Raw genomic sequence first — 25,914 nt, forward strand, 5'->3', positions numbered from 1 at the left:
TATACTTTTAGGATTCCTGAACTATAGAGATTTGTGCTATGTGTTATGGATAGCCTATTTGGGACTTGAGATTATCTCCTCAACATGGTGGGAGTGGACCACTTAGGTACCATGCGGTTGGGTGGTAATGTATTTTCCACTCTTATCATTTGAGATTCATTGAGACATTGTGGCTGATGCGTCCTTTGTGATGGTGGATATGTATCCTTTTATTGATGATAAGCATATGTTAGATGATGTTATCTTATGCTTATATTTGCATGTTAGATTACTTTCTACATATGATGTTGTATATGTTAGGAGTGACATTCCTACTATGTTAATACTGATGATCCCTTCGGTGATTTGGGATGTTATGCACGGAGGGATGGCTAGGGCCCACGATGGTCTAATGATGCTATTAACGGTTGGGAGGAACCGTGCACTTAGTTTATTTTGTTTGATCTTTATGATGGATGTATATTTCTTCTATGATGATGTATCATGTGATTAATTTTGATGTATCATGGATTAGAATAGGATGATGTACCTTATTTCACATATGTATATTCTTTTAAGCCTTCATACCCTGTGACATGTACAGTGGATGATTGAGCATTTGGAAATGCAATGTATGAACATTGGACTTATTATTATTATTTCATGTGGTTGTTGTACTAGATGGATTCAAGTATGTAATTCAACATTAAGGGATCTTAAAGAATGTAATCTGTTATGTATGTTATGTTTATTTTTCAGATGGACATTGCTATTGCTTTCGTTATTGTGAATAAGTTATGTATGGTATTTACTTTCATGTAAAAAAAAAATGTTACCAAACTTAGAGAAATTCTAGGTTAATTCTTTGGATCCCTTGGCGGGGCATTACAACTTTTCCATGGTCTATGTTGCTTCACTCGTCAATTGTATGTCATCTAGAGATGTTAGGATAAACCATAGATAGAAAAAAAAACTACATGCAAATATAACCAATAACATAAAATAATAGATCACAAAAAAAAATGAACACAAGGCACCAAGATTTAACATGGTTCATCTAATCCCTGGGCTACATCCACCAAATAGCAAGTTTGATCTTATTACAATCCAGTGATTACAATCTGATTACAATCTGTAATCCCTTACAGTTCAATACCGCCACAAGAAGCAATTTTGCATCACAACATAATGAGAAATACCCAAACCTAAACCCTTTTATACAAGTATTAAACTGCTTTAGGGTTATAACATGTCGACCATATGTCAGCCATAATATGTCAGCTACCATGTCGGCAACGGTCCAATTTTTTTTTATGAAACATGTACAGTACTTTCCTGATCAGTCACCACAATCTAACAAGAGATTCCACCATGTCCCTCTTCTTCTTGTTTGATCTCATTTTATTGCTCAGATTCTCAACAAGGGTGTTGACATCCTCTTTTGTTACCCTATTATCTTTATTTTCTATGTCTTCTTTCACTCCTATGCTAACCTCCATCATAGTATGTAGTTATTTGATATTATAATTTAAACCTTTAATAATATTGAGGCTCTAGTTAGCAGTGTTGTGGAGAGAGCTCTCCATCCTTTCCATTCTTTTTCCACCTTAGTAACCTTGGTGTCTAGTTCGCTAATTCTGTCAATCCTATCTTCCCCTTCCTTTCTTTCTAGACCTTGCAACTTGTTCTATATCTCCTTTGTTTCATGAAAAATCCATTTGATAGACCAAAAGGTGTCCATCATGCTGTTATAAGCATTGTTAAGGAGAGTCATCCCCACCTCCCTGGCATTATCACTGAGAGTCACCATGGCCAGATCAATAAGTTCCTCCAAATGAAGTTTACCATTATTTCCCTCCAATACCTTGGGCTAGATAGTTTCTGTCACAATGCTTATTTTCGTAGTTCAAATTTCAAATTTCCTCCAAATAATTTTCCTTCCCTTAGAGCCAAAAGTACAGGTGGTCTTTTGCATGCCATAATCCTCATTGGTATCCTCCTAGGCATGGAGAGGGGACTCTTGTCCCTTACCAGAATCTTGATCAGTGATTTCATTGCCCCTTCTCCTCTTGGCTAGTTTTTCCACCTTCTAATGAACTAGGACCTTGCTAGTACCCTCATCTTTCACATTATTCTCCTCCTTCGTTTCCATTCCCCCATCCTCTTCATTATAACCCTAAAAAAAATTAACCTCAAACTTAATAATTTTACCCATCGAGCGTATCCCAACCTTGTTTATATTCTTTTTGGGTTCACTTTTCTTCTTATTTTCACCCAAATCTTTTATAATCTTGGCCACCTCCTCTTCATCACCCAAATGAATCCCATCACTATACTTAGTGTCAGACGAGAGATAGGAGATTTCTATGTCCTCCAAGGACTCCACTTTATGGGTTATGGATCTACCACAAGTGTGAGCCTTAAAGTGCTCATAAATAAGTAACAACATGCCCTTATTGAAAATTAGGTTAGCATATGATTTAATCTTATTTACAAAGAAAAAGAGGTAGTAGGGGATGGAGATCATAATGTCATACCTGAAGTCGTTAAGGATGAAAAAGTGATAGTTATGGACTTTATCATACCTAGTGTCCAATGTAATGTAAGAGATGATTTCCCTAAGAACAAACCTCCATAGTTTTTAATTTTTATTTTTAAAAGTTGGTTCATGGTACGCTCCCATCTTCACCAAAGCTTTCATCTCCTTGGCATTCTTGGCAAAGTCTTTAACAACATTGATGGGAACTTTCTTATCCATAAAGAATTTAATGCCCTCAAAAAGGGAGTTAGTGACCTCTACAATAACACTTTCATTAACGTAGAAATTAATTCTGTCAATCTTTACTTTCCCTTCTCTCCAAGATGTGACCATAAGAACAGTAACCTTAGGGTTACAACCATGCAATTTCTTAATGTAATTTGAAATGCCACCTTCCCTCATCTTCTCCCAAACCTTTGACCTCCTTTTCCATTTCACCACTTCATCCTCTGGCTCTTTGTGATGTCTTTCACCCACCATCGTGTTGTTAAGATTAGGAAAAATTCTTTGCAAACTTCGAGAGAAAAGAAAAAAACTCTGGTAAATCTCACCAAAACAAAATTTTCTTGTGTCCTTGGAAATAAAATAGCAATTAAGAATACAAAACACCTAGAAAGCATGCCAAAAATCCTTCAAATTAAGTTTACTCATGTTTGGCCCATGCTTACCTTTCATTAAGTTATATGTGGAACTGATAGCATTACCTTTCATCATTACTCTTAATACCTCTATTGCTCCCTTGGATTCTTTCAATCTCAATCATGCTTTTAGTTGACACTGGGAGCCCGTCACCATTAATACACCTATATGACATGTCCCTTTTGACCACCTCATTAGCCATCCAATTAGCTACTAAACTTGCTCTCTATATTCATGAGACACGTAGACCCTCTCAAAAGTTAGCAGGATTTTTTTGGTTTCTTCCACCAAATTCTTCATAGACTAGGTAGGAGGATGTTTACCTTTGAGGTATTTTATGATGTTATTAGAATGCCCCTCAAGCTAGAGGCATTTAACACCAATATGTTTTGCCAGCTTAGTTGTATGATGGGCAACACACACCTCAATGAAGTGGTTAGTTTGGTGCCCCAAAGGGAAGGTTACTACCACTATGCCATAAATAAAACTATTTCTAATCACCCCACCACTGCCAGATTCACCCAAATTACCTTTTGCTACCGCATCAAAATTCACTTTCTACCACCCCTCCGGGGGCAATGACCAATAGCATTGTTTTCTTCTTTTCTACATGTCATTACCTATACTAGTGTCTCTTACAAATGGCTTAGAACCTTTGAAAAAAAGATAATTTTCCATAAGGGCATTTAGAATTTTACTCGACATGATCTTGGTGGGAAGATTGACATCCCTAAATATTTGATCATAGTTTTCTTTCCATATTCCCCAACCAAAGTGGGGAAGAGCGCATTTGTTGATGGCACAAAGACCAAAACCCTTCTAAGAATCATCCCATTACCTAAAGAAGTCAATAGTCAAGGTAGGGACACATCGGTCCAAACCAAAACCTTGACTGAAACTAGACCACACCTCTCTTATGAAAGAGCAATGAATAAACAATTGGTCCACAAACTTGGCCTGATTTTTGCATAGAACACATCTGTTAGGAATATAGAGTCCCCTTTTGCTAAGATCATCATTAGTTAGAACCCTATTCCGGAGGAAAAGCCAAAAGAAGATGTTGATTTTAGGAATAAGGCCATGGTATCAGGCATTTTCCCATAAAGGTTTGGAATCCAACTTCATTAGAGCTTGGTAACTAGAAGCCACTGAGTAAATGCTACTATAAGTGTTCTCCCACACTAATTGGTCTTGATAAAGAATCAAAATCACCAAGTGGAGGATAGTCATTAGAGGTTTAAGATCCTCAAATATTAAAGAAAGGTCTCTCCATTCTAGGCCTAATCTATGGTCACTGACTTTACTACCAAACCTCTGAATGCAAGAATTATCCCATTTGTCAAAAGTAGGAAAATTAAGGAGAGGCCCTTGGAATTGCCAATTGTCTTGCCAGAAAAGAATGGCACCATTTCTCACTCTCCACTTTGCCTTGCATTTGGTTGTATCTTTGGGTTTGAGCATACCATTCCAAATATTTGAGCCATTGGGAATAGTGTCATCATTAAACATGTAGCTAATGGAGTGTCTCTAAAGGTATTTATCTTCCATGATATCTTGCTAATCCTCATTGCTAAAAAAGATTCTCCAAATTTATTTTGCTTCAAGAGCTTTATTGAAAGGTAGATTAGTTTTCTAATACCCAAACCCCCATAGTGTTTGGGGAGGCACACATTGTCCAAAGAAATGAGAAGATATCTCTTGTGATCTTCCAAACCAGACCATAGAAAATTCCTTTGGATATTCTCCATAAGGTCGGAAAACTTGCTGGGGATCCCAAAAAGACTCAACGCATAGATTGGAAGATTCTGAAAGGTGGATTTAACCAACTAAATTTTCCCTACTTGGCTTAGGGTGATATTCTTCCAGCCAACCAAATTCTTATTAAACCTGTCAATAAGACTAATCCATAAAGAATCAGGGGGTTTGAGGCCCATAGGGAGACTCAAATAGTCAAGGGAAGGCTACCTATGCCACATCCAAGAATATTAGCCATCTTCCTCTATCTCATAGCCAAAGTATTGATGATGAAGACAGAGCTCTTATTCCAATTGATGAACCACCTCAATCCCCTAGTGTAAGAGCTCAAAATATTTTTGACCACCCTAGCTTCCCCTATCAAAGCTTCCCCCACCACCCCACCCCCCCTCGCCCATAATAGTGTCATCCACAATTTGTTGATGAGAGAAGACTAGGGGACCAAAAAAAGGTTTGATTCCTTCCAAAGCCCCTACAATTTTGTTGGATTAAATCATCCTTCCCAATTACACAACCAAAATGATAAAGAGAATGGGCGATAGGGGGTCCCCTTGCCTTAACCTCCTTGAGGGTGTGAAGAATGCCAATGGAGAACCGTTGATCAAAACAACCAAAGAGGAAGTAGAAATCAATTGGTTTATAAGCTTGCAAACCTTAGAATCAAACCTAAAGGCTCCAAGAACCTTGAAAAGAAAAGACCAATTAACTTGATCATAAGCCTTGGATAGGTCAACCTTGAAGAGAAATCCTTCTTCCTTGCCTTCTTCCAAAGAGTGGATGACTTCATGAACAGTCATGATAAAATCTAGGATTTGCCTCCTTGGAACAAAACCAGATTGTTGAGGAGCAATAATAATAGGGAGGATCTTGATAATCCTATTAGCCATGACTTTCAAAATGATCTTGTAGAAAGAGTTGCAGAGGTTGATAGGTCTAAAAAGGTCCATAGAATCTACCCCTGAAGCTTTAGGGATAAGCACTAAGAAAGTAGAATTTATCTCCTTGAGTATACTTGTAGCTCCAAAAAACTTTTGAACTAGTTTGATAACATCCTGTTGAACCACTTCCCATAAAATTTTAAAGAAGAAAGTAGGGAAACCATTTGGACCCAGAGATTTTTCCATAGGGAGGGACAAAACTACCTACTCAATTTCTAGAGGGGAAGGAATAGCCTCAATCATAGAGTTGTGTTATGGATGGATCAAAGTTTGGATATTACAGATAATATCCTATTGATCTTCTTCTGCAAGATTAAGATCTCTCATAAAAAGATTAGAGAAGAAAGAGATGGCCTCTACCACTATATCTTTTTCTTCATCCAAAAAAACAACCCCCATTTTCATTCTACTAATTTTGTTATGGTATTCTATGTTTCAAAGTAGAGTTATGGAAGAATCTTGTGTTTTGGTCCCCCTCTTTTAACTAGATAACTCTTGATCTTTGTTTCTAGTAAGCCTCCTCTTGACCAATAATATTATGAAGCTTAGAAAGAATAATTTTTTCCTTCTCCAACCTCACCTCATTATAGCCCTCCTTTTGAATAATTCCCTAAATAATGATGAGGTGCTCTGAGATCTTTTCTTTGGATTTGAAAATGTTACCAAAATCTAACTTATTCCACTTCTTGATATTGATCTTCATATGTTTCAACTTCTTGGCCACCTTGAACTTGGTAGTTCCCTATATGTTAATGTCCACCACTCCAAGATACAAAGAGAGATATATGGGTGGGAAGTCCACATTCTTTCACATCTAAAGGGAAAGTTACATTTGATGGAAATAGGGTCGATAGTGAGAGAAATAGGAGAGTGATCCAATCTAATAAGAGCCAATCAAGATAAATTGCAGTTGCTGAAATTCATCCAATCTAAAGATATGATATCTCTATCTAGCTGCACTTGGATGTAATCTCCATTGACTCTACTATTAGACTAGGTGAAGAAGCCTCCCTAAAGTTCAACATTTAGTAAAGCCAAATCATTGATGAAGTCTGAAAGGTCCTGCCTACTCTCTAGATCCAAAACCAAACCCCCCTATTTCTCATTGACCCTTTAGGGGGTATTAAAGTCCCCCATAATGATACAATTTACCACTTGGTAGCTAGATAAAATATTTCTAATATTTACCCAATTGTTCCTCCTACCAATCTTAGAGCTAGGAGCATAAATAATCAAAAGGTATCAACTTTCATGCTTTTTTATATTGAGTACTTGAATGAGAAGAATATTACCTTCACAATATAATACTTGGGCCTTGAAAATGTTAGGAGTTGTAGAGGGTAAGTAAACCCCAAAAATCCCCATTAGAATTTGTAGCGAACCTATCCAAACTACTACTAAAAGAGATTCTCTCCACAGACTCCTTTTCATTTTGGTTTCTTCAATAAGCATAAAACTTGGTCTATGATACCTAATCATATTTCTAATTATCTCTTATTTATGGGCTCCATTTAGCCCAAATATATTCCAAGATATGACCTTCATCTCTTCTTTACAAGGTAGGCCTCTTGGATGGTCTTTTGACTCCCATTCGCTAGATTTCTTCTAGTTTCCTCTTTCTTATTCTGGTTGTTACTATTCCTTCTAGGGTTTTTAGGTTTTTCTCCAACATCAAATTTTTCTCTACTCGTGTTAGCAGATGGGAAACTAGACAAGGATCTCTATTTTTATTTTTCTTTCTAACCATAGTCCACTCCCCCTATTTCTTATCTATACAGCTCGCAAAAATAGCTTCCATTCTAGTTAATTTGCCTAGCGATGAGGATCTAACCATTTCCATCACTCTTGAAACTTTCTTAGGGGATGCTACCTTTAGACTGAGGTTGATAGTAGATTCCCTAGGGGAGGGTCTACTCTTTTAAGTAGCATCCTGATGCCCTTTAAGAGCCTAGGAGTTGGGAACTTGAGATATGGCTTCTTCTACTGCATAATCAGTACTTACAATCCCTAACTCCCTAGAAAAAGATCCACATTGAAATTATCCTCCATAGGATTAGAAATCTAAGGGATAGTATTATCCTGATATTCTTTTCCATGTGAAACAACCTTAGTACTAACCACATTTGTAGCATGTTGTTGAGCTACCAAAGTCTTAAGCATATCAAATTCCACAATGAAGATTCCTCTAGATTCTGCGCCTTAAACCACTATAGCTACCAAGGGTTGGGCTCCCACTTGGTCCTCCTATTGTTTCTTGGGCCCTCCTTCATGGTTCACAATTTCCTTCTATTTCCATACCTTATCTCCCTCTTTGGGGTGTGTGTGTGTGTGTGTGTGTGTGTGTGTGTGTGTGTGTGTGTGTGTGTGTGTGTGTGTGTGTGTGTGTGTGTGTGTGTGTGTGTGTGTGTGTGTGTGTGTGTGTGTGTGTGCGTGCATACGTGCGTGCGTGCGTGCGTGCGTGCGTGCGTGTGTGTGTGTGTGTGTGTGTGTGTGTGTGTGTGTGTGTGTGTGTGTAGTAACGACAAAGATATTATTCCTCATCTCCTAATTCATTTCTCCTACTCTAGTTAGATTTGACAGAAGTTGTTTAATTAGATAAGGATTTCTTGGGTCTTGAATAGTGATGCAAAACAATTCATTTTGGGTTGGGTCTACTCTCTTGAGCAGCATCCTCATGCCTTTTAAGAGCCTAGGAGTTAGGAATTTGAGATATGGCTTCTTCTACTGCATAATCAGTGCTTACAATCCCCAACTCCCAAAAAAAAAAGATCCACATTGAAATTATCCTCCATCGGATTAGAAATCTAAGGGATAGCATTATCCTCATATTCTTTTCCATGTGAAACAACCTTAGTACTGACCACATCTGTAGCATGTTGTTGAGCTACTAAAGTCTTGAGCATATTAAATTCTACTATAAAGATTCCTCTAGATTCTGCCCCTTAAACCACTATAGCTACTGAGGGTTGGGCTCGGACTTGGTTCTCCTATTTTTGCTTGGGCCCTCCTTCATGGTTCACAATTTCCTTCTATTTCCATACCTTATCTCCCTCTTTGGTGTGTGTGTGTGTGTGTTGTGTAGTAATGACAAAGATATTATTCCTCATCTCCTAATTCATTTATCCTAATCTATTCAGATTTGATAGAAGTTGTTTAATTAGCTGAGGATTTCTTAGATCTTGAATAATGATGCAAAAAAATTCATTTTGGGTTGTAAGTGTCCCTCCCACCAACCCCTAATTAAATTGATATGGAATTCCACCCCACATATATCTGGGTATGTGTAGGATCATGGTCAACCGAACTATGGCCTTAAGTGGCAATAAAAAACCAGAAAATTAGGGTTATGTCAACTTGACACATAATTTTAAAGTAGTTCTAGACTTTATCTATCAAAAATTGTAAGAAAATAATCTACAGGAAATTGAATGTAGTTTCTAAACTACTAGACCTTATCAGGAGAAAAAATTATTTGATTGGTCAATATTTTGGATTTTAATATAGTATTACGAAAATTTCAAGATGACAATATAAAGTAGCTATATATCTGACTAGCTTAATCAAAATCAAATGATAATACATTTTAATATAATCACAAATATAAAAACTAGACTCATGCCCTGATGTGATGCATACTTCTAAGTATTTTTATTCCAAATAAATAATTAATTATGAATTTTCTACTACAACATTTTTAGAATTAAAAATCTCTTGTGTCTGACCACCTTAACTAATTCAAAAAAATTCAAAATTAATTTTTTTCTCCTTATAGTAGTTGAAGCATAGAATGTGATGCATCTTTTGGATTTCAAAAATCTTATACGGTTCGAAAGTTATAACTATTTTTCAATTAGTATGTCAATCAACACTTTGTAGCTAACTCAATTAGAAATTAAGTAATATAATTAATTTATAAACTAGTAATTTAATAGAGATTATATTGATGGAAAGTTGATAATGTTCTTAAGAAACCATTTTCATTTCATCAAATTTGGATGAAAAAAAAGTCATTAGCTACATCATCAAAGTCAGAAACACACAATAATAGGCCAAAAACACATTTTTGTGACATTTTTGGTGTTGACCATGGAGGGTTGGCATCTATAGCAAAAACAAGCCTAATTGGGTACCCAATAATATCAAGTACACGTTCCCAAATTGGGTACCCATTACCAAATTGGATACTCGTTCTCAAATTGAATACACATTTTTAAAAATTAATTTTAAAAAAAAAAAATTTAAAAATTTCAATTTTTTCAAATAAAAAAATAATAGTATGACCCTTTTTTAGATTCCTTAATATGTTTTTTTAAAGACTCTAGGATCCTTAACTATACATATAATGGTTCAAAAGGATTAAAAGGGGTCATAGGGTACCCTTTGACACTCTTGACCCATTCAATCACAATATGTGTGCTTATGGATCCTAGGACCCTTAATCACATAAATGATGTAATCTAATGGCTCAAAATGGACCTTAGAGTACCCTATGATATCTTTTGACCCATTTGATGACATTAAGTGTGCTTAGGGGTCATAGGATACTCTGTTACCCCTTTCGACTCATTTGAACACATGATATAAATTCTTAAGACCCCTAGGAATGTGTTTTCTTGTTTAATGGGTCAAAAGAGATCATAGGGAACTTTATGGTCCCATTTGACCCATTCAAATGCATAATGTATGTCCCCAAGGGTCCTAGGAACATAGGTTATCATATAATGCATCAGAATGAGCCATACAGTACTCTATGACCCCTTTCAACTCATTCAAGCACATGATATATGTTCAAAGGGATCCTAAGACTGCTAAAAACATTTGTTCTCATTTAATGGGTCAAAGGGGGTCATAGGGCACCCTATGATCACATTAGATCAATTTAGACACATGTTATATGTCAATAGGTTTCCTAGTACCCCTAGGAATATATGTTGACACATAATGCATCAAAAAGGGTCATAGGGTATTCTATGACCCCTTTCAACTCATTGAAACACATTATATATGTTAAGGGTCCTAGGACCCCTAGGAACATATAATATCATTTAATGGGTCAAAAGGGGTCATAGGGCACCCTATGACCACATTTGACCCATTCAAGCACATGATGTATCTCCCTAGGGGTCCTAAGGCCCCTAAGAGCATACGTTGTCATATAATGGGTCAAGAGGGGTCACAATGTACCCTATGGCCTAATTTGATCCATTCAAACACATGTTGTATGTCCTTAGGGGTCTTAGTACCCGTAGAAATATACATTGTCATATAATGGGTTGAAAGGGATCATAGGGTACCTTATGACCCATTTGAATCCATTCAAACACATGACGTATGTTCCTAGGGCTCCTAGTACACCTATGAGCATATTTTGTCAATAATGGGTTGAAAGGGGTCATAGGGTACTCTTTGGCCCCTTTCAACTCATTTGAACACATGATATATGTTATTTGGCATCCTAGGAATCTTGGGAACATATGCTATCACTTAATGGGTCAAATAGGGTTATAAGGTAACATATGACCCCTTTTGGCCCATTCAAATACATAATGTATGTCCTTGGGGGTCCTAGGAGCCATAGGAACATATGTTATAATATAATGGGTTGAAATGGATTATAGGGTACTCCATGACCCCTTTTGATTTATTCAAACACATGAAATATCTTACTAGGGGTCCTAGAACCCCTAGGAACATATGTTATCATTTAATGGGTCAAAATGGATCACAAAGAAATCTATGACCCCATTCAACCCATTCAAACACATGATGTATGTTCCCCTAGGAAGATATGTTGTCATATAATGGGTTGAGAGGGGTCAAAGCATATCATATGGACCCTTTAGATCCATTCAAAATTATGATGTATGTACCTTGGGGTAATATGTGTTGTCACATAGTAGGTCAAAATTGGGGTCCTAGAGTACTCTAAAAGCTTTTTTAACTCATTTAAATACATGATATGTAATCATATGGGTCCTAGGACTCTTAGGAAAATATGTTCCCATTTAATGGGTCAAAAGGGGTCATAGGGCACCCTATAACCCGATTCAACCCATTCAAACACATGATGTATGTGTTGAAAACAATTGTCCAATTTTGTACTATCTTTGATGTCACACAAAATTTCATAGCTTTACTAGTCAGTGTATACTAAGGTCACTAGGGAAATGAAGATAGTTCTTGTGACTTCCATGCATTGTAGTGAACTTGCTAAGTTCAAAAGACAGTGTCTACCGTGTTCACTTGGGTGTCGAAGAGAAGTTCACAGAAGTTGAATGTTAACTGAGCTTACTTAGTTAATAAAGAAAATTTGGATATAACCAGTGTTAACTAAGATGACTCAGATACCAAAGGAAGTTAATGAAGATGCAATGTTAACTGAGTTCACTTGGTTAACACAAGAAAACCATTTCAGTGTTAGTGTCTACCAAGTAGGGTCAGCTAATAAAGGATTTTCTTACTATGACATATTGAGTTTAATGGATTTGTTTGTTGGTTCTATTCGAATGAGGAGATTAATATTAATTATTCTAAGTTGTATTCAAGCCTACTTGGCAATGTATGTGATATAAGTATAAGGTCAAGTTGAGGATTGATTGTGTGAGAATGTGTGGAAGATAAGGAGATGCTTCAAGGAAGAAAATTGGAAGGATAAGCAAAATATCTTTGTTGGGAAGAAAAGATTAATTTGATCAAGAAGGATCAAGTATTCGAGTCAGAATTAAGATCTGAAATAAGCAATATAGTTGCATCAACAGTCAGCGCATACCATTGATACTCCTTAACCATTGTAGTAGTGTATCAAATCCCTTAGCTGAGTTGGGTTAACAACTATTTTCTAAATCCTCTAACAAGGTGGCATTTCTAGATTGAAGTGTCTAATGACCTCTAATAAGGCTACTCCTAACAGGTTGATTAAGGACACACCTAATAGTGTATTATGTAACCTTTAGCAAGGTTGGCTCCTAACAAATATTACTTCAGAAGAGTGAAAAATGGTAACTAGTTGCAGGGTATGTGCAGGATCATGGTGTGCCAAAAAGTGGCAATCTGAAAAATATATAGTTCTAAAATATCTCAAACCATTTCAAAATCTTTTAAAACTTTTTTCCCACTTGCCCTAATACTAAATGAAAATAATTAATATCTTTACAAGGTCTACTATATCTTTTGATACCAAACCTATATGGTCAACTTTAAAAACATCCTAAAAATGTGCTTTTGGCTTGTTTTTATGTGATTTTTACTTCAAACATGTAGCTGACAACTTTTTTTTCACCAAAATTTGATGAAATGAAAAGGGTTTCTTAAGAATGTTCTTATCTTTCCATAAAAGTAAGGTTTGTCAAATTATGAGTTTAGTAAGTAATTATTACCTATTTTCTAATGGGGTTACATATAAAGTGATGACTAACACCTTACTTCAAAAACAACTATAACTTTCAAATGGTACAACATTTTTTAAATCCAAAAGATGCATCACATTCTATGTTTCTTCTACTATAAGGAAATAAAATGAAAAATTGAATTTTGTAGAGTTTTGAATTAGTTAAGGTGGTCAGACATGAGAGTCTTTTTATTCCAAAAATACTAAAGTCAAAAATTAATTCTTAATTATTTATTTAGAATAAAAATACCCCAAAATATGTGTCACATCTAGGCATGAGTCTACTAGTTATATCTAGATTATTATTAAAAAAATATTATCATTTTATTTTGATTAACGTGGTCAAACATACGTCTACTTTTTATTTTTGTTATATTGCATTAAAATTCAAAATTTTGACCAATCATTTTTATTTTTTTGAGATAAGTCCTAGTAGTTTAGAAACTAAATCCAATTTGCTAGAGATTTCTCTCAACTTTTTGATATAAAGTTAATAAAAAGTAGAAAATTGCACGTCAAGTTGACATAACCCTAATTTTCTAACTTCTTATTGCTACTTATGAGCATAGTTTGGTTGACCATGATCCTGCACATACCCTGCAATTGATAGTTTTTCCCAAATTGAGTTTCCATGTTAAATCTTGGTGTCACTTGTGTTTATGCTATTTCTCTTATGTGTATTCAACTACGTTAATTAAGGTTAATCATAGTTAATATCTTAAGATTTGCATGTTCAGTAATTGTCAAGTAAAATTTGATATTATAGTGCTTGTCGAGTTACAACATAAAGTTAGTGTTAACTGAGTGCCTATGTGTTAATTGAGTAACAGTAGTTTTCAACAGAGTTTATGTTTTGTATTGACATCTAAGGGATCTGAAATTTATTTTAGTGGTAACTAATTCACCCCTCCCCTCTCAGTTACTCCTCTTATATTTCCAGCAATTCGTATTAGAGCTTTTGGTGCTTGCAGAGAAGCTTTCGAGGACCTAAGCTAAAGATTAGGATGTCTTATAGTAGTGAAATTCCCAATTTGAAAAAAGATAACTTCAAGGCATGGCAAGAACTTATGAAGCTACATCTAGAAACCATCACTAATTCATGTAGTGCCTACTCCTAATTCAATTATTATTGCTAAACTCTTTTAGGCCAACTTTATGATTATGCTTGATGATTAGTGTCATTTGTTTTCCAGATCATTAGATATTATTTCATACTCAGTTGATTATATGATAAGTTACCTTGGTAGTACATTTATTTCATGTATGCATGATTATTCTTTCAATGATGATGCTAGTATACATTGTTTTTAGTTATCACATGATGATAGTTAGATGAATTATTTATATGCACTTTCTATGGATACTTACCCCATACTTGCATGTGTATGGTGTACTTGTATGTTTTACTTCATGTATGATGTTTCTGATATGGTTGAGGGAGTCGTAATCACCTACTTCTTGGGATCTACATGATGCACCAATCCCTACCATTGTTCATTTAGTTTATAATATATGAGTATGTACATGCGTGTATTTTATGCAGATTGTAGGTATCGAGTACCAATTTTCTTGAATTGTCAGGATGAGCATACCCTATCGCATTATCTCAATGGTTAAAGAGGGGAGATAATTCTTGAGTCCAAATCCTAACCTTAAGCCATTTAACCTAGAAAATAGGACAAGTATCTGAGTTGATTACCCTTCCAAATTCATCAAGTGATGTAAATTCATGATTATGACCATTGAGTTTGATCTTTTTTTTGTACTTTATTATGGGTTTTCATATTTAGTTTTGTGGGTGTGTGATGATTTTCTATTATAGTTAAATAAAAAATTAAAAGAGTATTTAATGATTTAATTTAATAGAATTTTTATAAAGAAAATTCAATATTTAATTAATTGAGAAATTAATTAAATTAAAGAATTAAACTTAAATATATTTTTTAAGTTCTAATTTTGGCATTATCATATTTATTTAATTTAATAATATATATTTAGGAGTTTTATTTTTATAATAAACTCTAAATATTAGTATTATTTAAATTAATAAATATTTTATCAAAAACATCTGAAAATTTCATTAAAGAAAGAAAGGAATTAATTTAACAAAGAGATTTAAATTAAAATGTCAAAAAAGGTTGCACATGAAAATTAAAATATAACAAAATAATTAAGAAAAGGGTTTTCACTTGATTGCACATTCAAAGCCCTAAATTCAGGGAAAGTTCCTTATTAGGAATTTAGAGTTCATTTCTCAATTATCATTTTGAGGAGCATTTTTTTGAGAAGAAGGTTTTTAGAAGAAAGCGGATTACTTGCATGCTCCATGTGCTTTTTGTTTTAGCATTAGGTTTAGGTAGAATCTTGTGGGTTTATTTACATAATACTTTTACATTCTATGAATTCTCTGTCTTCTTTGTGTTTGGATGATATTGTTTTCAAAGTTTTAAATTGGGTTGAAACCCTTATTGTAAATTAATCATTCTTCATATTTGAGATTATCTGTATATGAATTATGAATGTGAAACCCTCATTTTTGTAAATCTTTAGAGTATGGTATTTTAATCGAGTAGGGTTTAGAAAAGAAATCAATTTTTAAAATGAAAAATTTGATTGGTTATTCAAGCTTTCCCTATTAGATCCAATTCATACTTTTATAGAAAATAAAATAAAAATAAAAATATGTTAATAAAAATTATCATAGTAAATATTTTACTATATTAATTTTTATCACATAATATTTTATCAAAATTTGTGAAATTGAAATTGACTAGGGGGAGGGGGATTTGTTTTTTTTATTATACCAAAAAAAAAAATTTATGAGTGTGACACAGGCCACCACACCCCACCTCCCATCCTCTCCTCCACGACGATGGTACTATGTTGTGCACACAGCAGAATTGTTGAGACAACAACAAATATTTCTGCTAACGCAACAATACTCTGTTATTGACGTGATAGTGCTCTACTATGGCTATGGAAGTACTCTGCTGTGACAATCCTTTTTAGGCTAGCAGGTCTTTATAAATTTATTTAATAATTATTTAATTAAAAAAGTTTTTAAAATGATTTTTAAAAATTGTATTATATTTTTAAAAATTAATAAATATTTTAATATCGTTTAAATTTTTATGTTATTTAATTTAATTAATAATGTTTTAAAATATAATTAATTAATTCAATTAATTTTAGATATTATTTTAATGAATTTTAAATAAAATCTGTATTGTATTATTATTTAATGACTATGGTTTCTAATGATCATTATTAAATTATGAATTTGGAAATGATTTTATATTTTACACCAACAAGATTATATTTGAATTATTTATTTTAAATCTGATGTTGATTTAATTAAATAAATCATTGATTTGTTAAAAGGGTTCAGTTATAAGGGATAAATCTGTAAACTTTATCAAATTAAAAACCTACAATGAAATGTTAACTTCAACCTTATTGTTATATCAAACTATATGTTTTCAAAACCAAATAGAAACTATGAAACTACACTACCAGTTGTATGTTTTCTCGTGTGTTAGGTTTGGGGTTGACTTAGAGTGTTGACCAATTTTGAGATGTCTACCAAAGGCCAGGAGTTATTGTTTTGGTGATGTCATGTGAAGTCGTGGTTTTGTTTTGTGTACTTCATCTTGGATCATTCCTTTTTGGATGATTGTATCGATAAAATCTATGAATTTTGATTAGTGATATTTCAGTGCTTTCCAGTTGCTTTTTTAAGAACTAATGTGTATTTTATGGTTGTATAAGACCTGCTTTTACTAAGCTTAGGATAGGTTATCTTTATGTCATGTTGGGAAGTGGCTTGCAATGGAGGTTAGAGCCCTAAAGTGTTTGCCTGGGTAACCCATTGTAGGTTAATTTAATAAGTGATAACATTTCATTAAATAAGAGTAAAATGAATTAATAAGAGTAATTATTTTTTAGCGCCAATGCCTTGAGTGGTAGTACATGCTAGGAGGAGATTAGAGAGGATGCTTGGTTGTGACCTTACATTGTTAGTATGTGATCTAAATTGATGAAGTGGGCTATATATACGATATCTAGTGAATTAGCTACCTACGATACAAATGTTCAAGTTCTAGAAAATCTTGCAAAACTCAAAAGAGTTGTATGCAAACCAAAAGCCATCTTATTCATTGAAAATGAAAGAATATATACAGTGATGGAATATCAATAGCTACCATAGCCATGAATTTGAAATATTTATGTGGCTAAATTTTTTTAAAAAAAAACAAAATAAAACTAAACTATTCAAAACTAAGTGTCTAATTACCCCAACTTGTCAGGGCCATAACTTTTGACCTAGAGGCTCAAAATTCAAAACCGCTTATGCCATTAGAAAGAAAACTAAAAATCTAGTTTCAATACCTAAAACTGGAAGCTTATGGCTGCCCAATTTTAGCAATCGATTACAATTTAAGCTTGAAATTTTTAGCAAAAGACCTCCGAAAAGGATAAACAAAAAGATACAGAAAAACTTAAAATAAAAAAATGAAAAATACTTTCAAAAATTAGATCTTCTAAATAATATGGATCATTCCTCCCCCTCTAAGAGGAAATGGACCCCATTGCATCAATCTTTTAAAGTAGATAAGGGAATTGTGCTACAATCTATTCCTTAATTAACCATTTTTGATAATGAGAGAATTGACTAGCTTGAACCATCCTATAAAGTGGAATTATCTAATTCCTCAAAGATTTCGACATGACTTTAGTGACATGATCACATTGTAATGTTGTAGTAGTGAATAGATTCAATTCTATAGAATGAATATGTTTAGTAGCTTGAAAGATGTCCAATAATGGAGGACAATAGGGTCGCAGTAGTTCCACATTAAAAATTGAATGTAATCCCAAAAACAATGGTAGATCAAGTTCAAAAGTATTCTCACCAACTTTTTTTTTAATGGTATATGACCCATACCGAATAGGATGCAACTTTCTATAAGGTCCCTAAAGGTGCTCCTTCTGAAGATGTAACCATACTTTGTCACCAATCTAGAAATTATGGGGAGTTCTATGTTGATCATGTCTTTCCTTATAATTCTTGTTGCTCTATTCTAAAATATCATGAACTTGTTGTTGTAACTGTTTGATCTTTTCAATAAATTTGTTTGCTTTATCAGTCTCCTTTTTAGTATTGAGTGGCTAAGTAGATTGCAAAATGGGCAGTGCTACATCTATAGGTGTCAATGGTTGATACCCAAGACAAAACTCAAATGGACTATGTCTCATAGTAGTTTAGAGTGCACAATTGTAGCTATGTTGTACATAGGAAAGCTCTCATCCCACATACGTGGGTGTTTGGAGTGGTACATTCAAAGGATATGGATAATCATTATATTGACTACATCTATTTGGAAATTTGTTTGAGGATGGAATGTTGTAGACTTTGTCAACTTAGTGTCTATTTTAGCCCATAATGAAGACCAAAAATTGTTGAGGAACCTACTATCCCTATCTGAAATAATATTTTTTTGTAACCCAAAGTGAACCCAAGCATGTTAAAAAAACTAGCTTAGCTCGATCTCCTCTACTAAAATATTTTTTTACTAGTCACCATGATAGCCATTTTAGAAAATCTATCTACTACCACATATATACAATCATTTCCATTTCTACTACTTGGGAGCCTAGACATAAAATCCATTGAAATAGAATGCCATGCTTTATTAGGTATAGGGAATGGTAGATGGAGGCCCAATTTACAGTTTGAAGGCTTTGCAATTGCACATGCAACACAAGATTTTATATATAACATGATATCATGTTTCATTTTTGGCCAATAGAAATACTTTTGGAGAATTACAGTAGTTTTACCAATAACAAAATGTCCTACCACCCAGCTATAGAATGCTTCCCATATTAGTTTCTTCTTTCTTCACTAGGGACACATATGTGACCGATATGAAAAAGTAACCCATCCTATATAAAAAAGTCAAGAACATTCTTCCCTTCTAAGACTGCATTGTAAATGTTACAAAAATCAGGATCCTTACCACATAGTTGAGCCCAAAATTTTTTCTGATGGCCATAGGAAACCAACATCATTGTCAAACCTATGATTGGAGCCCTACACAAACATTCTACTACTTTATTAGTGTTACCCCTTGTTATGACAAATTTTGAGGAGAAATTGTTGCAAATAAGCTGACCACCATTGAAATTAGAGTACTTTAGAGGTAAACTTGGTATGACAAAATTGTAAATTCATTTGTAAGTTAATATATTCATGAATAATTGAAAATTAGAGTTTTTGCAAATTTGGGTTATGAAATGTGACAATCTTTCATATGTGTAAGGTGATGATCTTATCAATAGTTGATTTATCTCCTAACACCAACATGTGTTGGAGCTAAGTGTTATCATGATTCTTCAAGCCAAATTATGTTGGACACTGTGAAAATTAATTTCTTATGGTTCTTTGGGCTAGATCTTGTTGAACACCATAACTTAATAGACCACACTTAATGTAGTGTTTAATCTTATATTATATTTGCTTCAATTCCCTCCTTTCTAAAGGAGGAGTGTTGAGAAGGTTAGCATTGTAGTAAATTGAATCTAATGTTAAAGTTCATTAAATACTATAAGATGTTAATGCTAATGAGAATTTGATTATGGAAGTTTGATATGTTCACTTACACACACACACACACACACATCATCCAAAGGATATAGTTGATTGGTGTCCTTAATCGACATTTGGCTTCTAACACAACCAATGTATATTTATGACTTAATTAGTATTAGCATTTAATAAAAATATATGAAACAAAAGTTGATGATTATATATATATATATATATATATATATATATATATATAATCATCAACTTTTGTTTCATATATTTTTATTAAATGCTAATACTAATTAAGTCATATATATACATTGGTTGTGTTAGAATCCAAATGTCGATTAAGGACACCAATCAGCTATGTCCTTTGGATGATATATCTTGAGAGATGCCCACGTAGGATCATGACTCTATGTTGGATGAGCCAAGTAGGGCCATGACCCTACATTGGCATGTCTCAAATTATACATACATACATACATACATATATATAGGATGTGTTTGTGACTACAAACAAATATCAATAATAGCAGCAATATAAGTCTCGACTAATTTCAAGAGGTATCATCTCTAACAAGGAGGAAGATATTCTTGACCATTACATGCAAAATCAAGAAATAAGAAGGGAAAATTAAAATGAAAGAGAGGAAAGAATAACTATAAGAAAAGAGATCTATCAAAAGTCTAATATTAAAAATGTGACAAATTTGGACATACTCATATGAATTATCTAGAAGGGAAGAAAAATCTATCAGCATGGTTGAAGTCAAGGAAGCAAAAGAAAATGATGTAAAATATTCACTATACTACCTTGCCTTGTCAAGCGAGTTAAACACCAATAAAAATATGGTCTTGATAGAGAAAAATGGAGCCCCTAGACATATAACCTAATTTAGAGATAAATTTGAGACTCTTGAAGAATATTCAACTAAAGAAGTTACAATAGGTGACAACTCTACTTACCATATCAAAGGAATTCAGACCTCCTTAGTGCAATTAAGTGTTAATTATGCATATATCATTATTGGTGTAGAATAACTAAACTCTATTTTCAAAATAATATAATGATGAGAGAAATGTTCAACTCTATTTGTGATTTTTTTCCTTCCTATATATATCTTCTACTAATGATCAATGACTCAATTTTGATGTATATAGATTTCTTGTGAATTGATCTGAAAGAATATAGAAGATTGAAACTTGTAGCAATATATGTATGTATGTATGTGTATGTATATATATATATATATATATATATATATATATATATATATATATATATATGTATGTATGTATGTATGTATGTATGTATGTATGTATGTATGTATGTATGTATGTATGTATGTATGTATGTATGTATGTATGTATGTATGTATGTATGTATGTATGTATGTATGTATGTATGTATGTATGTATGTATGTATGTATGTATGTATGTATGTATGTATGTATGTATGTATGTATGTATGTATGTATGTATAGGTTTGTGACTGTAGACAAATATCAATAATAGTGACAATATAAGTCTTCGTCAAGTAATACATCCTACCATATATCTATATCTATATATGTATGTATAGGTTTGTGACTATAGACAAATATCAATAATAGCGACAATATAAGTCTTGGTCGAGCTTTCGGACCTCATTTGGGCACTCTAAGGCTTCCAACGGTGAGCTTGAAGATTTTTCCACAAATGTTTCCACCGAAAATCCACAATAACTTCTCTGATATGTAAGGTTGAGCAATGAGCTTTTTATAGTAGGTTTACAACTCTAAAATGAACCTTCATATAAAAAATGAGAACATTCTAAGCTTGTATGACAAACTAAATAAAAATAGTAAGTTCTCATAAATAGTAACCACCATATCTACTAGACATTATTAAAATAGAAAAGATTGAAATGAAAAATATTTTTGGGTGATGCAAGATTGCTCTTACACCTAGGATGCTCCTACATCACTTGACCAAGACTTATATTGCTGCTATTATTGATATTTGTCTATATATAGGTTGTCTTTATGACTACAGAAAAATATCAATAATAGCAGCAATATAAGTCTTGGTCAAGTGATGCAGGAGCATCCTAGGTGTAAGAGCAATCTTGCATCACCCAAAAATATTTTTTATTTCATTATTTTCTCTTTTAATAAGGACTAGTAGACAAGGTGGTTACTATTTATGGGAACTTACTATTTTTTGTAAGTTTGTCATACAAGCTTAGAATGTTCTCATTTTTTATATGAAGGTTCATTTTAGAGTTGTAAACCTACCATAAAAAGCTCATTGCTCAAGCTTACATATCAGAGAAGTTATTGTGGATTTTCGGTGGAAAATTTTGTGGAAAAATCTTCAACCTCATCATTGGAAGCCTTAGAGTGCCTAGATGAGGTCCAAAAACTTGATGGAAGGGCACTTACACCATTCCAAGAATGTAGGTCAGGAGCTAGTATTTATGAAAAGTGGTTATAATAGCCAATCCGAGAAATGGTTCTAGAGTTATGGCCTTTCAAAGTTGGGCTACCCAAAATTCCTACAATAAATGTCAAAAATGTATTTGGACGAATCTATATGTATTGTTACGGTCTATCAACCCTAGGTATTAAGTTTGAGCATCTAGAACCTTCCTAGGCAGCATAAAATTACCTAGTTAAGATGGCCCGAACATTGTCTTGGATAGCTCTAGGTGGTAATATTGTACTTGTGAATTCTATAATACTGCATTTGCGGTGCAAATAAGATGTGCATATTTTGCTCTCGCATTTGCTATTGTTTCTTTATTTCTATAATGATTTTATGGTATTAAGGGAAGCACCCTTCATCATCAAGTAATACATCCTACTGTATATACATATATGTATGTATGTATGTATGGGGTAGAATGTATTACTTGACCAAGACTTGGGCAAGTGCACAAAGTTGTGGTGCCAAAAGTGGGGTATAAATGGACACCTTTTTCCTGAAATCTACAAATTTTGAACTTCAACAAGAATTTGAAGATAGTTACGTTCAAAATTTTAAGATATGAAAAAAACAAAAGTCATAGTCCTTTGAATCTAGTTTCTAAAATACTAATTTTTTTTCAAAATGGTTTAGTTTTAGGTCCTCAAAAAAGGGAGCCACAAAAAGTGGTACTGTTTATTCCAAAAAACCATAACATAGTACAAAGTGTGGGCCCCCTAAAATTTTAACATTTTTTTTGAAATTCTTTAATCACTCTGGTCAAAAGTTACTTAACACTATGTAGTTTACCCCAGATTTTTTGGATAATTTTATAATGTGTATTTTTTTAAATGAATTTTTTAACTAGACACATCCCAAAAACGTGAAATATCTGTGTGCTCCCCCTAGAAATAATTGAAAGCTAATCTAAAATCAAATTATTTTTTTCAAAGTGTGTAGAATGGAGTCTAATTTCTAAAAAACTAATTTGTTGCAAAATTCAATGAACGAGCTAAAATCTATAGCCCAATTAGTACATGGTGGTTTTTGACAAAAAATGAACATACATTCAAAAGAAATTATAGATGAAAGGTTTGAAATAGTTCAAATTAAAAATAAATTATATAGTTAGATAGCTAACACAAAGACCTATAATGCTATGTAACCTGATCTTATTAATACCCAACCACGAGGAATCTTGAAGGGGAGCACACAAGAAAAAACAATCATTTTTGGTATGTTTGCTGGAAAACATGTCTCAGACCTATTCATAAACTCCAAACCTTTGGGTTGGATCTCCAAGGCAAAACCAAGCATTAGGCTTGGGTTTAAATAAGCTTTCAATAGCGCGTGCACCCTATAGTTGCACAAGCTATAGTGCGCATGTGCTATCTAAAATATAATTTCTCAATAGCACATGCATGCTATAGTGTGCACACACTATTAAGACCTAAATTGCATAAGAGAACTAGGTTGGTTGGGGATAAGGGAATGGCCATGTGTGTGAGAGATAGAGATAGAGAGAAAGTAGGGGATGGGAGAGGGGAGAGAGAAAGTGAGAAAGAGTAGGCGTGGCAAAGAGAGTATAGGATGGGAAAGAGAGTAGGGGTGGTAGAGAGTACAAGATGTGTGAGAGAGGAAGTGTGAGAGAGAGTGGGGGTGGAAAAGAGAGATGCGGGATGGGGGAAAGAGATTGAAAGTAGGGGATGGGAGAGAGAGGAAGTGTGAGAGAGAGTACAGGTTAGGAGAGAGAGATTAAGAGTAGGGGATGGGGGAGAGAGAGAGTAGGCGATGGGAGACAAAGTGGGAGAGGAAGAGTGAGAGAGAGGAGGATGGGAGTGCATGTGTGTGAAAGAGAGAGAGTATGGAATGGGAGAGGGGGAAGACAAAGTAGCTCAAGAGAGAGTAGGGGATGGAAGAGAGAGTAGGTGATGGGAGAGGGAGTGGGAGAGGGAGAGAAAGGGGGGATAGAAATGTGTGTAAGAGAGAAAGAGAGAGAGAGAGTAGGGGATAGGAGAGAGTGTGAAAATGTGTGTGTGTGTGTGTGTGTGTGTGAGAGAGAGAGAGAGAGAGTAGGAAATGGGAGAGGGAGAGCGAATGAGAGAAAAAGTAGGGGATGGAAGAGGAGAGAGGGGGGATGGGTGTGTGTTTGTGTGAAAGAGAGAGAGAGAGTAGAGAATGAGAGAAGGGAGAGAGAGATAGAGAGACTAGGAAATGGCAGAAGGATGGGAGAGAGAGGGACAGAAAGTGAGAGAGAGAGAGAGAGATAGTAGGCGATGGGAGAGGGAGTGGGAGGGAGAGAGAGGTGGAATGGAACTGTGTAAGAGAGATAGAGTATGGGATGGGAGAGAGTAGGTAGTGGGACAGGGACTGCGAGAGAGAGAGAGGGGGGAGAGAATGGGAATGTGTATTTATTTTTAAGAGAGATAGAGTAAGGGATGGGAGAGAGTGTGAGAGTTTGAGAGAAAGTAGGAGGTAGCAGAGAGAGCTCATATGGGATGGGGTCGAGAAAGAGAGAGAGAGAGAGTAGGGGATGGGAGAGAGTGTGTGAGAGAGTAGGGGATGGAAGAGAGAGAGTGAGAGTAGGGGATGGGAGAGAGTGTGTGAGAGAGTAGGGGATGGAAGAGAGAGAGTGAGAGTAGGGGATGGGAGAGAGAAAGTAGAGAGGGAGATAGAGTACTTGAGAGAGAGAGAGAGAGAGAGTAGGCAGTGCAAGAGGGAGTGGGAGAGCAAGAGAGAGGGGGGATGGGAGTGTGTGACATATCTAGAGAGTAGGGAATGGGAGAGGAGAGAGACAAGGAGGATGGGAGTGTGCATGTAAGAGAGACAGAGTAGGGGATGGGAGAGAGAGTGTGAGAGTGTGAGAGAGAGTAGGTGGTGGCAAAGAGAGCTCGTACAAGATGGGAGAGAGAGAGAGAGTGAGATTATGGGATGGGAGATCATAAGAGAGAGTAGCCGATGGGGGAGAGAGAGTGATAGTAAGGGATGGGAGAGAGAGAGAGAGAGTAGAGAGGAAGAAAGCGAACTTGAGAGAGAGAGAGAGATAGTAGGCGGTAGGAGAGGGAGTGCGAGAGGGAGAGGGAGAGAGATAGGGGAGATGGGAGTGTGTGTGAAAAATGTAGAGAGTAGGGGATAGGAGAGAAGAAGAGTGGGGGGATAAGAGTGTGTGTATCTCTAAAAGAGAGAGAGTAGGGGATGGGAGAGAGTGTGAGAGTGTGAGAGTAGGGTGTGGTAGAGAGAGAGTACGATGATGGGGGAGAGAAAGTAGGCGGTGGGAGAGGGAAAGAGAGAGGGAGGATGGGAGTGTGTGTGTGAGAGAGATAGAGTAGGGGATGGGAGAGAGTGTGAGTGTGAGATAGTAGGGGATGGGAGAGGAGAGAGAGAGAGAGAAGGGGATGGGGGAGAGAAAGTAGGTAGTGGGAGAGAGAGAGAGAGAGGGGGGATGGGAGTGTGTGTGTGAGAGAGACAGAGTAGGGGATGGAAGAGAGTGTGAGTGTCAGAGAGTAGAGGATGGGAGAGGAGGGGGATGGGAGTGTATATGTGGACTAGGGGATGGAAGAGAGTGTGAGTGTGAGAGACTAGGGGATGGGAGAGAAGAGAGAGAGAAGGGGATGGGGGAGAGAAAGTAAGCGATGGGAG

The sequence above is a fragment of the Cupressus sempervirens genome, chromosome 7, assembly GCF_028749045.1.
Source record: "Cupressus sempervirens isolate cs-2001-9-10 chromosome 7, ASM2874904v1, whole genome shotgun sequence".
In the NCBI taxonomy this organism is placed as follows: Eukaryota; Viridiplantae; Streptophyta; class Pinopsida; order Cupressales; family Cupressaceae; genus Cupressus; species Cupressus sempervirens.